We start from the raw sequence: 13,972 nt of genomic DNA, 5'->3' as shown, positions 1-13,972 counted from the left end.
ACCAATGGAGAAATGTGAGCCTCATGGCAGTAGAAGTTAGAGCAGCTGCTATTCTCGTAGGGTTTTTGGGGGCCAGAATCCTCAGACAGCCCTGTGTGGACCCAGATGACCCCTGTCCATGGGAATGCTCACCAGCCCTCTCCTAGAATCAGTGCTCAACAAAGGTGTTACAGGACAGCAGTTTGTGGAGAACTGGGAAATTTGTGAGTTCCTTCTACCTATGTACTTTTGGATGAAGAATATTTTTAAACACTAATTCCCTGATGTTGTGCACAATCTGAAGATGCAGTGGGAAGGACAACAGGTACTGTATGTCCCAAGCAGCTCATCTGGGTCTTTCTAGGCTTAAGAGGAGAGTCAGAATCTCCATACCTTTACATTCCCTCCTTCAGGATTGCCTTCCTCTTACTTTGTTACTTTCAGTAGTGGATGCCTCCACTTCAGGCTGTAAAAAAAATGTTGATGCTTGTCTGGTATGAGAGGAGGAACAAGATGTGAACACCAGATGTTACGGGCTTCTTGGTACCTGCAACTTTTTTTTTTTTAAACCACTATATTCCTGGAAAGTCATGGATGCACAAAGAACTGACATGTGTCTGTAATCAATTGCTCACCTCAGCTACACTTTCGATTTGAAAAGGACTAGCTTTTTATCTATCATATTCCATAAATAGTACTGTGTGACAGAATATCTAGCTGAAAGGATCATGCCGGTACCTCACATACTGATCTGCTGCTTGAAGGTTGAGATGCACAAGCATGTTGCTGTAACAGATTACTGCACATCTGCTGATCCATTGTGCTTGCTCTTGGCTGACAAGCAAGGTGAAGTAATTTGTGATGGCTTTGCCCACAGTGAAAGAGAAAGCTGATTAAAATTGCCTTACATCCATCATGGTCCAAGAGCATGCACAGGAAAGAACAGCACCTCAACCTGCTCACTTTCAGCAATTTGTGTGGCCCTGCTCTGACTCTCACAGGAATTTTTCTTAATATTATTAAGTTCAAAAGAGAGAAAGGAAACAATTGTAGATATGTTTAGCCCTTAGTGTTTTTCTGTAAGCAGCATTTGGGTCTAATCTTGCAGAAAATACTCGTGAGTGCTCTGGTTGTTTCAGTACTATTATACATAAGAATGAGGAAATGGCTTTATGTTTTAAATTGATAAACAATCAGAAACAGATTGCCTGAAGTATAATCAAAATATATTCAAGAATACATAAATACTGTAAATCGTGGGGGGGAGCAAAGGGATCAGTTTTTACTGTGGATCTGTATTTTTGTTGTCTTTGTGATTTCCTGCAGAATTCTCCCTCACCGTACCACAAGGTGGCAGTTTGATTTTGAGAGTCAGCACTGATGTCATCCGAGCCCTGCATCTGCCAAATATTCTGAACATTTTCCTGTGAAACAATAGCTCATCCCTTGGTTAATATAAATTACAGTTGTAGTATTTAACGGTATTTATAGGTTAGACTTGAAGCCGCTGTTATGGGCACTGTGCATTCACATACTGTATCTACTAAAAGAACATGGTTTCCACATTTAGGATCAATTGTCTAAAGTACAGAGCTCATGCAAGGCATGTTTATGCCAGGGAGACAATTCCAGCCCCCAAGCTCTCCTTCTGCTCCACTCAGTGCCACACAACACAGGACAAGCCACAGGCACACAAACACCTGCACCTCAGGGGGACAGGCTGGATCTGCCCCTCAGAAGTGGTTACAGCAGAACCGGGTCAGGTCAGAACAGGTCAGAAGAACCGGGTGTGAAGGTTCACACAGCAAACAAGGGAAGACCACACAGCCTCTTGAAGTGCACTCTACTTCACGCTTCAGGCAATGGGACCATTTTTCCTGGCTTCAGATGGGCTGCTGGTGACCCTCTTTAGCATTATCACAGGCTGATTCTAAAGCCCACTGAAGGTAAGGGAAGTACTTCCACAGATTTCAATCGGCCATATCCTTTACTAGGTTGGGCACCAAGCAGCAGAGCTGAGCAGGAGAATGGAGGTGAGTGCATGAGCACCACTGGGGTGGCATTATGAGAAGGATGATTGGTGGCATAGGAGTATGCATGAATATCAGAGTTGGGACTGCTTACAAGAAGACGAGTTTAAGCAGAAAATTAGAAGAGATGTGCTGGCAGGCTGTGTAGACCATGATTCCTGAGGAGCCAGGGCCCCTCCTTTGGCACTTGCTGTTATAGAGCAATATCCTATTGGCAGCCACATAACTCAGTGCAGTGCTGGGAACAGCTCCAACAGAGTTCTGGAGGTGAAACCCAACATCCTGAACTGTACACTGGGGCAGGTAGGAAGTCAGCAAAAGGAGAAATGCTCCCAAAGAATAGTAGTGATGCAAGCAGAGCCATGGAGCTGTTCCTAGCTGCAATACTGGACATCCTGGCAGCCCCCCGGCAGTCCCTGACCAGACAGCCTGTTCTGCAGCAACCCTGTCCCAGTGGCAGTGCCGGGGGGTGCGGAGTCAGCAATGCAGGGTCACCTACGTACGTGTCATCACAAACGTTCTCTCCTCCTCAGTTACAGAGTGGGCCTGCCTTGCAGCAGTGTCTTAACACACCTGGCTAGTGAGGTTTCAGCTCTGCCATTCCCTCCCTCCGTGGGTGGCTGGCTGAAGGATGTTGCTTCAGCAGCAGTACCACAGCCTCCCTGTGAAGCTGTCTGTTCTGCTCTAAGGCCTTATATCTTAAGGAGGGAAGTGTACTGAAAGTCAGATCTGTAGGCCTGAAGCAAAAAACAGATCCTTGAGTTAATCCCCCACTTTGATCTCTTCTGAACAGTGCATGCTTGTAGAAATACTGTTGCAGTAGTGATCACAACCCCCTCATTCTGCCCTTACAGCATCTGCAGCATCAGACCAAGTCTGCCACGCTGCTGCCCACTCTGTGGGCAATGTTGCCTTTTATATCCCTTGTGTTGCCAAATATATCCCTTCTTTCTTCTTGACAGCTCTCAGTTCCCAAGATGGATTAAGCACAGCCCTCTTACTTACTAATTTCACACATTTTTTTGCTAATATTAATATTGATTTTTTTTCACTTCTGTACATTTTTCTGCCTGCTTTAGCAGTCATTATATTTTATCTGATTTCCTTTTTCAAGAGTGCTGACTCTGAGTGTGAAGATTACATAAATCTTCTCCATGCTTCTTGCTTTATTTCTTATTAGGAATAAAGCTCTTCAGCTGTGCCAGATGCAAACTATCTTCTCCAGGTGCTCAGCTGTAAATCATCTTTTGAGAAAAATCCTCTCTGTAAATTCATCCCAGCATCAGGTTAACCTGAAACCTTCTTAATATCATTAGTTTGGAATCCTCCTCTTGTTCTTTGTTGTATTATTTCACTTTTGCTCTCATTTGCTAGGGACCCTCAAAGGCATTTAGACGTAAACTCCCCAAGTCACTGGAAGTCAAATTCCTAGGAGCTGGGAACCTATGTGTCTAGGAGAGTTGGGGCCTTGTGGTTTCGTTTTCAGTCAAGCAAGTATCATTTAGAAATATGGAGCAAGTGAGATGCTTAAGCCTTAAGGTACATGCATGTTACAAAATCAAAAGTGGATGTCAACAATCCAGAATTTAGTTCTCATCGACCTTCATGTCTGAAGATTTCATGGCAAAAGCTTTGCCCATCCTTCCACAGGTTTTGATTTGGCTTTTGTGCCTGCTATTTCCAACTTCAGCTCCAAGGATCTGTTTCCTTCATTCCTGCACATTATTCCAATTCCTGCTATCAGTCTACTTATTATCATGTCCATAAGCTCAGGGTTGGATTAGCTATTGATGCTAGAGTGTTAGCTGTTGAATTTAGGATGTTTTAAAATGAGGAATAATCTCTCAAAAATTACTAGTAAGATAATTACTAGTTTTTTGTCCTACAAAAAGTATGCACAAAATGCACTTGCTCTACCAAACAGTTAAAACAAACACCATAGTTACCAAGACAGAATGCTTGAAGGTTATTTTTGACTCAAAGGGCATGAGTGTTGTAAATAGGATGCATGTACACAGACAGAATTTAAAATCAGGTGGACAGTATTTTCAAGGCATGATGAAGACAAATCTAGCCTATCTATGCTTAGTGGAAAATTCTTCTCATATTTTTTGCAGCTTGGTGTCTGAGTATCTGACAGTATTTTAAACAGTAGGGTTTTGAAATCAAACTCAAATGTGAATGTGAATCTCTACCACTTCTTTCCTCCTGACGAAGTGAGGCATGGACTATGGGTTTCAATGAAGCCTGTGGGAAACTGTTCTTTAAAGACAAGTGTCCCTTCACAGCAAAAATAATTCGTTGCCCACAGAAAGCGCCTTGCAGGCAGCTGCATCTCCCCTACCCGCTCTGATGCCCGGCTGCTGCTACTTGGCCAGGTTCCCTGGCTGGGGCTGAACCCTGGCAGTAGTCGACTGAAGATAAAACATTCTCATCAGGCTCTTCCAGCAACTTTTGCCTTGCCTGCCAAAGTGAGATTTGTGCAGAGCTGAGATGGTGTCTAGGAGATGGTTCCTATATATTAAATCATTTGCTTGATATTAAATATGTATTGAATAAAGTGACAGGAGTTTTAGCACAGGCAAACAGCCAAAGTGTGAAAGGATCTCCAGTTTTGAAAATGCTCTAAAATGCCAGTCTTTTTTGGTCAAAATACTGATATATGAAGGAATATAAACACTTTCAGCAGAAGCTGTACTGGTATTCTTTGAACAGCCACCAAGCAGCCAGCTGTTTACTGGACTGGGAATTGAACTATTCTTGCTCTGAAGGACTGAATTTGAAGCAATGCCAAAGTAAAGCATATGCAAGAATCTGCTGAAAGGGTGGAATGAGTGGAGAGGGAAAAGGAGATATCACAAATTAAGCAGTGTATCACAAACACAGCTGGAGGCAGCAGAGAGGCAGGGACAGTGCAGGTCTGAGGTAGCTTCATAATGGTCCTGTGCCCATGGGGTCGTGCCAGTGGTTCTGATGAATGTTTTCTATCTTTGCTTCCCATTCTTTCCTGACAAATCAGTCACTGATACACAGTGGTTGCTTGCTACATTTCTAATCAACACAACTTGTTAAGCTTGCTCCTTCCGAGTATTGCCATCTACCTTTCCTGGACATCATCCAATTCATAGGTGCAGAAGTGACAATATAGCTATGTTAGTCTAAATTGGTATGTGCGCATTATATTAAATGCTGATTTTACGGGTACTGGACTGCTTAAATCTTGCTCCAACTGCAGGAATTCCAGCTTTTATTGACAGACATCCAAAATATGCATGAAAGATGCAAGGTTGACTTAGCCTTGACAGTGTTGTGAGGGATTCTTGCATCATGGAATAGAGCTGAATATGTTTATTCACTGTCTTGAGTCCCTTAGTATAAAAGCCAAGAAAACAAAAGCAAATATTGCTCATTTAAGCTTACAGTGGCCTTGATTTACACCAGTTATTAAAATATTCCCTGAGGAAAGAAAATAACTACTGCTACCATTTACCTCCTGAGCCTCTGAATGACTGAACCAGTAATGTGGTAAAAACATCAACATCTTATAGCTATTTATATTTTGATTTTCTGTGTATTGCTGTTTCCAACATTATATAGAATACCTACTGTAAAGTTATATTCACTTTAATGAGGTCTGAGTTAATTTACTAGATCTGTATAGAAAAACGTGCCTGCGGTATGAAAAGCATTTAATTTCCATTTAAAAATCTGTTGCCATAGTGACCAATCACAACTTTCTCAGTAGCTTTGTCTAGGGATTGGATGGAAGCTTTATTTTTACTTCGTTTTTTTTTTTCCTCCTTTATTCTCTGGGCCAAGTCCTCATTTAACTCCTTTTTTATTCTTTTTATAGTCTGTCCTTTTCCAACCATATTCTCAATTAAGTCATTAAGAGTTCTACCTGAGTTTAAAATAAAGATCACGAATTGGGGTCTTCCTTTTAAATCATTACGTAAGAAACAGGAAAATACAATGCTGCACACTATGGGCTTTCTTTATTGTCAACACCCAGAACCTAATATAAGAAGGAGTCCTGAAGTATCAAAAGCCCTGGGAGTCTGACACCTTTTAGTATCAATATAAGCATGTCAAAGATCTGGTGAATTGCATCCAAAACTGAAAAGCACTTGGAAAAAATTCTTGATATTTCAAGAAGATTCTTTATAACCAAACCTTTTAAAAAAATCAACCTACTTATAACTCTGTTGCAGTACAAATCTTGTCCATAACATACTATAATGGCCAGTCTTCGCGAACAAAGATTTGGGGAAAGGTCTTTTACCTTTCAAGCCTGCGCAATGGATTTTTTAGGTGAGACACAGCCTGCGCTGAACTGAGCCCACCCTTTAATCCTAAGGTTCATCTGCCGGGGCCAAGCAAGCTTGGACAATGGCAGTGAGGTCCTCAGGACGTAGGTTTGTTTAGAGTGACCTTCTCATAGATGGATGGCCTCACAGGGCTAACAGGCTCCATCTGCCCGGGGGACTGGGATTCGAACCTGGGTTGCAGCGGTGAGAGTCCCGTATGCTAACCACTAGGCCACCAGGGGTCCCCCATAACATACTACCTTCTGAGAAATGGTAACTTAGAATGGTGTTTTTATTCCTGCTTGAAATATATAACTTCTCCAAGAGAAGAACAGGCTAAAGAGCCTGCACACTGCTTATCCTCTCCTTCTGAGTCTGGTGGAAGATTTTTGCGTGGGGAGAGACACGAGAACATTTCTGAAGCAAGGTTAAGTAGACAGATGAGATCTAGTTACTTTTGCCATCACCTTTCTCAAGACAAGGCTTTTGTTTCCTTGGTAGGCACAGAGAAGCATAAAAATACTATGCAAAGACAGACACAATCCAGAGTGAGATCTTTTGTAAGATTATGTGACTCTTACAGCATGGCAATGCTCAGCTCAGACAAGAAAATATTTTTCCTCCTTTACCCAAACATCAATCACTACAGCATAAACATCTGACTCTTGAGTTTGTCAGATCATTGTCTCCTGCAAGAGTCTGTGGAAACACTTGTAGGGTGCAATTTCATTTGTCTGAAGATGAAAATCAAGAACAGATCATACATACTCAGGAAACATTAGGTGTAAAGTAAACCAAACATAATTTGGGTTATAACTCTGGTTATAAAGTAAGCCAAACATACCCTCTACAGGAGGGTACTTTTAAAAATAAATTATAGATGTTTGTCAAAGGCAGTAATTTAATTAGTATTTAGTTTAGTGATTTGATTTTGAGAACATGTTTAGTAAAAATATGCAGAAATAAAAATTAATTAGCAAATAAGATATGTACCATGGTGACACTAGAAACTGCTTTCAAATACTATGCAGAAATAGAACATTGCTGTTTTTCTTTTATTAATTAAAGTTTTTACTTACTCAACACTGATTACAAACTTGTGATATAAAATCTGTTGGGCTTTTCAGCAAACTATGGGATTATTTTTCTTAATCTAACTGTTCACCTTTAAGTCAATGGAAAATGCACTGAAAGATCTGGTTGTCATACAGATATGCCTGATTCCTGGAGGAGAGGTCTACAGAACAAGCCAGAGAAAAAGTCTGTAGAAAAAAATCCTACTTTTCCTTCTAAGGACTTTCATTCTTGGTTTTGTTTAAAATGACCCACTAAAAGACAAATTTCCCCAAACTTACAAGTTTTCTTACAAGTGATATGCATTTTCTTTATTTTCTTACAAGTGATATGCATTTTCACATGTTAAAAACTCTGACAAAGTTGGTACTGAAAAAAGCAAGAGTAAATATCCAAAGTGCTTGCAATGTAATGAATCTCAGAGGAAATACTTTGAGGAAGATTTCTCTAATAATGTGCAATTCTGTGAGGGCTGTTTGATATCCAAAGCAGGGTGGTTCAAAGAGCAGAAGTTAAACCAGGATGGAGGGCCCCAGATACTTGGCTTTGCCCCAGTTTGGCCATTGATGCCTATGATACTGAGTACAGGTGATTCCTGGGGCAGGTGAGGGGTGGTAGGAGCCTTGTGGTTCATAGCAATGAAGCCTCTGCCCAAACCATTCCCTCCCAGCACACAGAGCCTACACATGATCAACACCCTGGGAGACATAACGGTGCTGTATTGGCAGTCTAGTGGCATCCACACCTAAAAGTGTACTTCTAGGGGAAGGGCATCATTAGGAATGGAATCTGCTCTTCCTGAGACAAATCCCTGAACTATCTGCACAAAACACAAGAGACTTTAAGGGGTTTTAGGACTCAGAGCAAAACCAGACTCTTGGCACAAAACTTCAAGGAAAATGCAAGCAAAAGCCAGCCATATGAGTCTCCAGCTGAGGATGTCAGGGATGATAGGTCTCCTTTTCCCTGCTCTGGCTGGGAACATCTAAGTGCCCATGGTTGCATCTGACTTGCTCTGTAGAGAAGCCCCTAGGCCAGCCCAATGCCAGCAGACTCATCTATCCATATTTTCTTTTGAGCTTTGCAAAGCACTAAGTTCTGTCAGTGAAGTCACTTTACACAATTCTTGAAGCCCCGCCTAGGCTTTAAAAGAAGAATTCTGAAATTTTCAACCATGTGCAATTTTACTGAATTGCAGAATTGTGCCACTAGGTTATAAGAAAACATGAATTCAACAAGTTTTGCAACTACTAATATGAAAAAAAACAAACCCAACCTCAAAATCCACTTCCATGAATATCGGAGTTTAAAAAATCAGCATGTACATGTTGGGATGAGACCTTAGTAATAGATCACAAGAACATTTTAACAGGTGATACTGGAGTGCTCTACAGCCTTGTGATCATTATATGTGAGTTCGCTGAAGGATGAAGGTACATCGCTTTATTTCTTGTTCATTGTGCTGGTATTTATAAGTCAAATTAATGTGGTCAAAGTTTGGAACACAACATATTCTGCATTAACCTCCACACTGTGATCAGAAATTTTAAGTTCCCTCAAAGATGCTAATCAAAGGTTTAAAATATAATCCTTGCTGCTTTCTTACTACAAAATAGAAATCAGTCTTTTGCTTCTAGACTTCAAATTTATGCTCATGTTAGAACAAAAGGTGAACCATAGAAAAAATGTATGCGGTGTCTCCTAAAAAACTGTTGGCAGCCAAATTCTAATACTTTTGATGCCACATATCTCAAGCTGTCTACCTGCTGGAGGGCTGCTGGGACTAGTCACCCAGGGTACTCCAAGAAGATGAGGATAAATACAGTGTTTCTGGGTGTCAAGTGTACAACATGCCATGCTGAATACCCCTCTAGCTCCTCTTTGTTTTCCTTGTGATGGTATTAGGCAGAAAAGACAAAGCCTAGCTTCTTTTCTAGAAGGTACATCAGAGCCTAATGGGATTCATGTACACCCTGCTCTTGAGCTGAATTAGGCTGAGAGTGAGATGGATGTCTACACCTGACAGGGCTCTAAAGCACCAGGGGTGCCTTCTCTATCTGCCACTCACGTGCCACCTCCTCCACAAAAGCAGAGTGCAAAGGATGGGGGTGGGGGTAATGGTTTTGGATGCTCCAAAGGCTTTGGCTCTACCAAGGTCACACTCTTTGCTCTTTGGCACATGTTTGAAGAGGAGAGGCTATGGTTTCTGTATGTGTTGGACTAGGCTCTACAATCTTTTTCACATTATCTGTTCCTAGTTTATGCCTAAAAGAGAAGTAAAATAGATTATGAATCCATACGAATTATACCTTTATATGGTTATATGCTGCTATAACAGTGTACATATATATATATTCACATGCTGTTATACCTAAATGAAAGTATTTTTGAAGATAAATATTAAGACTACAAGTGCAAATAGGTAAAATATGTTATTTATCTGTATACCTTCAGGAATTTCTTGGCTTTTTCAGACTTAATGTGAGTATAATTTAGACAGCCCCATCTAAAGGGATATTATTGCTTTCTGTTTGCACTTATAGCTTAAGTAAATCTTAGCTGAAAGATTTTATGCTTTATATTTATCTTAATTCCAGTTCAGGATGGGTAATCATACTCTGTGTAGGAATTTGACCTTAAGTGCACACTCTATATTATTTAGTGTTCTCTCCCGCCCTGTTTACCCAAAAGATTAGATAAAAGTATTTTTCTATTAGTTGTAGCTTTATAAGAGCATATTTAGTTTTCACATCAGTTTTTCAAGAAGGGTTTGAAAATTCAGAAAACAAATCCAGACACATACAAAAACAATTAAATACCTGTGTAAAGTTCTTCCCACTGAAAGTGATGATGAGGATATGTCATTCATCTTGCTTGTGCTTAGGCAGGCTCATAGGCTGGGTTTGCAACAACCCAGTCTAACTGCCAGATGACTTTTAAGACTGCAGTTACTCAAAGCTGCCAAAAAATGTGAGCAAAGTTGATTCTGTTACTTCTCATGCCCTGACTCTTCTGTCTTGCTGGCTTGGCCTCCAAACTACTTTTCCTGCTAGGGATGCTTTCCGTGCTAAAAGCAATGGCTGCTAGTTGCAAGGCTGCTCTCAGGTTTGTGAGCACTTTGCTTTGTACACTGTCAATACACTAAATGGTGGGTGAATGTGTGTGTGGTTTTATCCATATAATGTGACCTCCCTACCACAGCAACTCTGGCTTCTCTCTGCATCTGTGATTCCCTTGCTGGTAAAGGAGAGACCTCAGTTCAACCTTCCTGAGCCCTCTTACAATACCCCTTGCTTCTTCCTTCATGACAACAGCTGAACATGAAACTACATGATAAGAGTGTGAACACAGTGGGGTCAGGTCAACTGAACTACCGAACCCCTGATGCCGTCTTGAGATAAGGATGTTAACTTGGGTTTCTGCCGCTCCTAGTTGTCTGAAACCCCAAATATTCCAGCTACATATTGCATACGTATGAGTTGCAATTCACTTGTACAGTTTCAGGCCAGCACCCCTTCAATGAAGAAGTATGAAGTGCATTTCACAGCATTAGAATGGATGACTACTCCACTAGAACTCCACTAGTCTAATTTGAAGGTCTCCTTACCTTTGTGTCATGTAATAACCACCACAGACAACATCTATGTTCATGTATTTGAAGCAGCTCCGGTAACACCAGTACCAGGACTTGAAACTGTGAGATAAGCTTAACTTATTCTTGATGGTGTTATATTTGATTTCCTCTGATGTAAATCTTCAAGTAGGTTGGGGTATACATATGGGATAGCCTAAAAAGTGAGAAACCAGGTGTAGGAAACACAGTTCATGAACTCTGAAGAAATGTGCAGTGCAGTGTTCATTCTATACTTCAATTTCCTCTTTTCTTTATGCTTCATAGTGCCAATACAATTTAAGCAGCCCCCATTTTATAAATAAGCTTTATGTACTAAAACTGTTTATCATGTTTGCAGTTTGCTGTAGCACAAAACATCATAGCGTAGTGTGTAGAAGAGTTTTTCTTGCTTGTTACTATATTTATAAGTCAAGGTTATTTCCTCCTTTTGTGTTGAAGCATTTTGAAAGCTGCTGAATTTCTAGATCTCACTTTGCATTTTTTTACTTAGATATTTTATCCTAAAAATTCAGCTTTTGTTGTTTTGTTGGGCTTTTCTTTTCCCCTCTAAGAAATTTCACTGATATTTGCAATGCATAAATAAACGGGTATCACTGGGTAATGCTTAATTGGGCATTTCCTTCTTAGTCCTCTTCTGTGTCACTGGGTTGTTACATTTAGGTGAGAGTCTGTAGTAGCATCAGTGTATCATCTTTACTACATCAGCCAGCCCTAAGCCTCTTGTGTCATGAAACTGATGCCACAACTAAAAATCAGTGCTGGATACCTGCTGGTAAGATTTTTCTGGACTGTACTTCACCTTCCACCTCAGAACACAACTATGTGCAACACATATATGTGATACATGCACCAGTACTCACACCAGTGTAGCTAAAACTGCAAGAGTCTTTGGTAGTGGTTAATATTTGATAGTGTTCAGGACATTTACTTTTTTTATTTATTTATTTACAAGGGCAATAAAGTAGTGCACACAGACTGGGCTGAGAGTCGGAGCAATTGCTATGTATTGCCTGAGAGTCCTGCTCTCACAGAGGAGTGATGATGACAGGAACATGCTCTCCTTTACTTGTGTTTGAAGTCAGGAACCTCCTTCCTTTCATATACAGCTTTAATCTTTCAAAAGCCACATGGCCCTCTCCCTTAGTTGAACAACTATTATCAAGTCACAGTGTTTGAGGAGCTTACTGCCAAGATAGCAGAATTCACCGCAAGACTTAAGCATTGTATTGCCAAGGTACACTACTGGCTCAGCATGCTTCTGCCTGGAAAAAGACAGCATTATTTGCTTTATGCTTGCGACAGGTCTGAGCCATGGCACTGCAACCAAAACCACCAGTAATATCCTGCACACCCAGCACACTGTCAGCAGCAAAGGGCAGATTGCCTGGGAGGACCTCTCTGACTTTTGATTTAGGCTGGCATTTCTCCAGTTTAGCAATTCTGCCACCCATAAAATAATTAAAGCAGCTTTCTTTGCTGCTGCTTCCAGATGCAGCAAGAAAGACTGCTGCATTAAGGCAGTAAACAAGAGCTGGTCTAGGACATAGCCTTGCTTGGGGCTGTTTTTGACAGTGACATGTTCTGACATCTTGTCATCACTGAGAACCTCTTCATTACCTCATGCCATCATGAAAGAACCAGAATATGTTCAGAAACTTATTTGCATACCCAAATTTATGCGGATGCCTCTGGGCTGCTCATGGCTGGCAGTTCTGGAGTCTTCAGATATCTCTGCAAAGACCCAGTAGAGATCTTGGCTTTTTTGAAGCAGGACAGGGCTGTAAGCCAGAGTGTTTCTTCAAGAGCCTTTTCAACACCCTCACCCACAAATCCACTGATGTCATGTGACACATATTTTTCTCAGCAGTTAAGAAAGTCAATATGCCTTGATGTCCCTGCAGAAGTGTTTTTACCTTTTTCATTGTAAAAGGCACTATGCATCTGTCTTCTTGAACGCCTTGAGATACCATCTCTTTATTAGGTGATAGTGGTGAACTCTAGTTTTCTAACTAGTTGATAACACTGTAATTATGTGCAGTGGTAGGGTGTGAGCAGGGACTTTGCCTTTCTCTGTGGCAACTGCTCAGTGGCTGTAGGAATCTCTACTCTCTGCTTTTGAATGGGGAGCTGAGAAGTGGTTTTTAACTCTAGCAGAGCTGAAGAATGCAAGGTTTAAGAAATTGCTGAGGTATTTGAGCAAGGCATCCACAATTTTCCATTGATCAGCTAACAGGGTTAAAGTGGTTTTGGGCAACAGCATTTGTAGACAATCTTGTCATTTCTATGATCTATAGCTTTAGAAGCCTTTTCTCTCATCTTTCCGTAGGCAAACCACAGGCTTTGCTGATTTCTGCCTGGTTTAGTGGAAAGCATCTTTCTTGCCTGCCAGTTTTAATTTTTACCTGAAGCTTGTTCAGCACCTGCATGTCAGCAGCAATCTGGTGGACATAGCCTTTACATTAACCCAGTCTTAAGATCTGTATTCAGCAAAACCAATGAGTTCCATTTAAGATCTCATTAGACTGCCTCTGAACCTTTTCACACTGTGTTGACATTTCTGCTTGTTTTTACAGTTAAACTATAGCAACATCTGCCTTGTCTTCATGCCCACGTCCTCTTCTGAATTTTATTCAGTATTTGTAAAGGAGCCTTGTGTCAATGAACACTCATCTCTAGTTGTCAATCACATTTGTCCTCGATGCCCTCCAGAGCTTGGGTCCCTCAATGTCCCCCATGGTCTGAACAGTCTAATTAATACAATCATGCCTGCATCGTAGGCCTCTGTACTTACTCAGATCAGCCCCCCAAAGTGCTCTAGAACAATATTCTGACCTTTAATCTTTAGTGTAAATCCCTTGTAAATACTTTGGCAATGCAGATATCAGTGGATTTACTTCAGATTAACATCACTATTAGAGAGAGTAAAATCTGGATAAAAAGAGAGTTTC

This window comes from Neopelma chrysocephalum, unplaced genomic scaffold, assembly GCF_003984885.1.
Source record: "Neopelma chrysocephalum unplaced genomic scaffold, ASM398488v2 Primary Assembly neopelma1_67, whole genome shotgun sequence".
Classification (NCBI taxonomy): domain Eukaryota; kingdom Metazoa; phylum Chordata; class Aves; order Passeriformes; family Pipridae; genus Neopelma; species Neopelma chrysocephalum.
The sequence above is the reverse complement of the archived record's forward strand: the minus strand, read 5'-3'. Positions refer to the sequence as shown.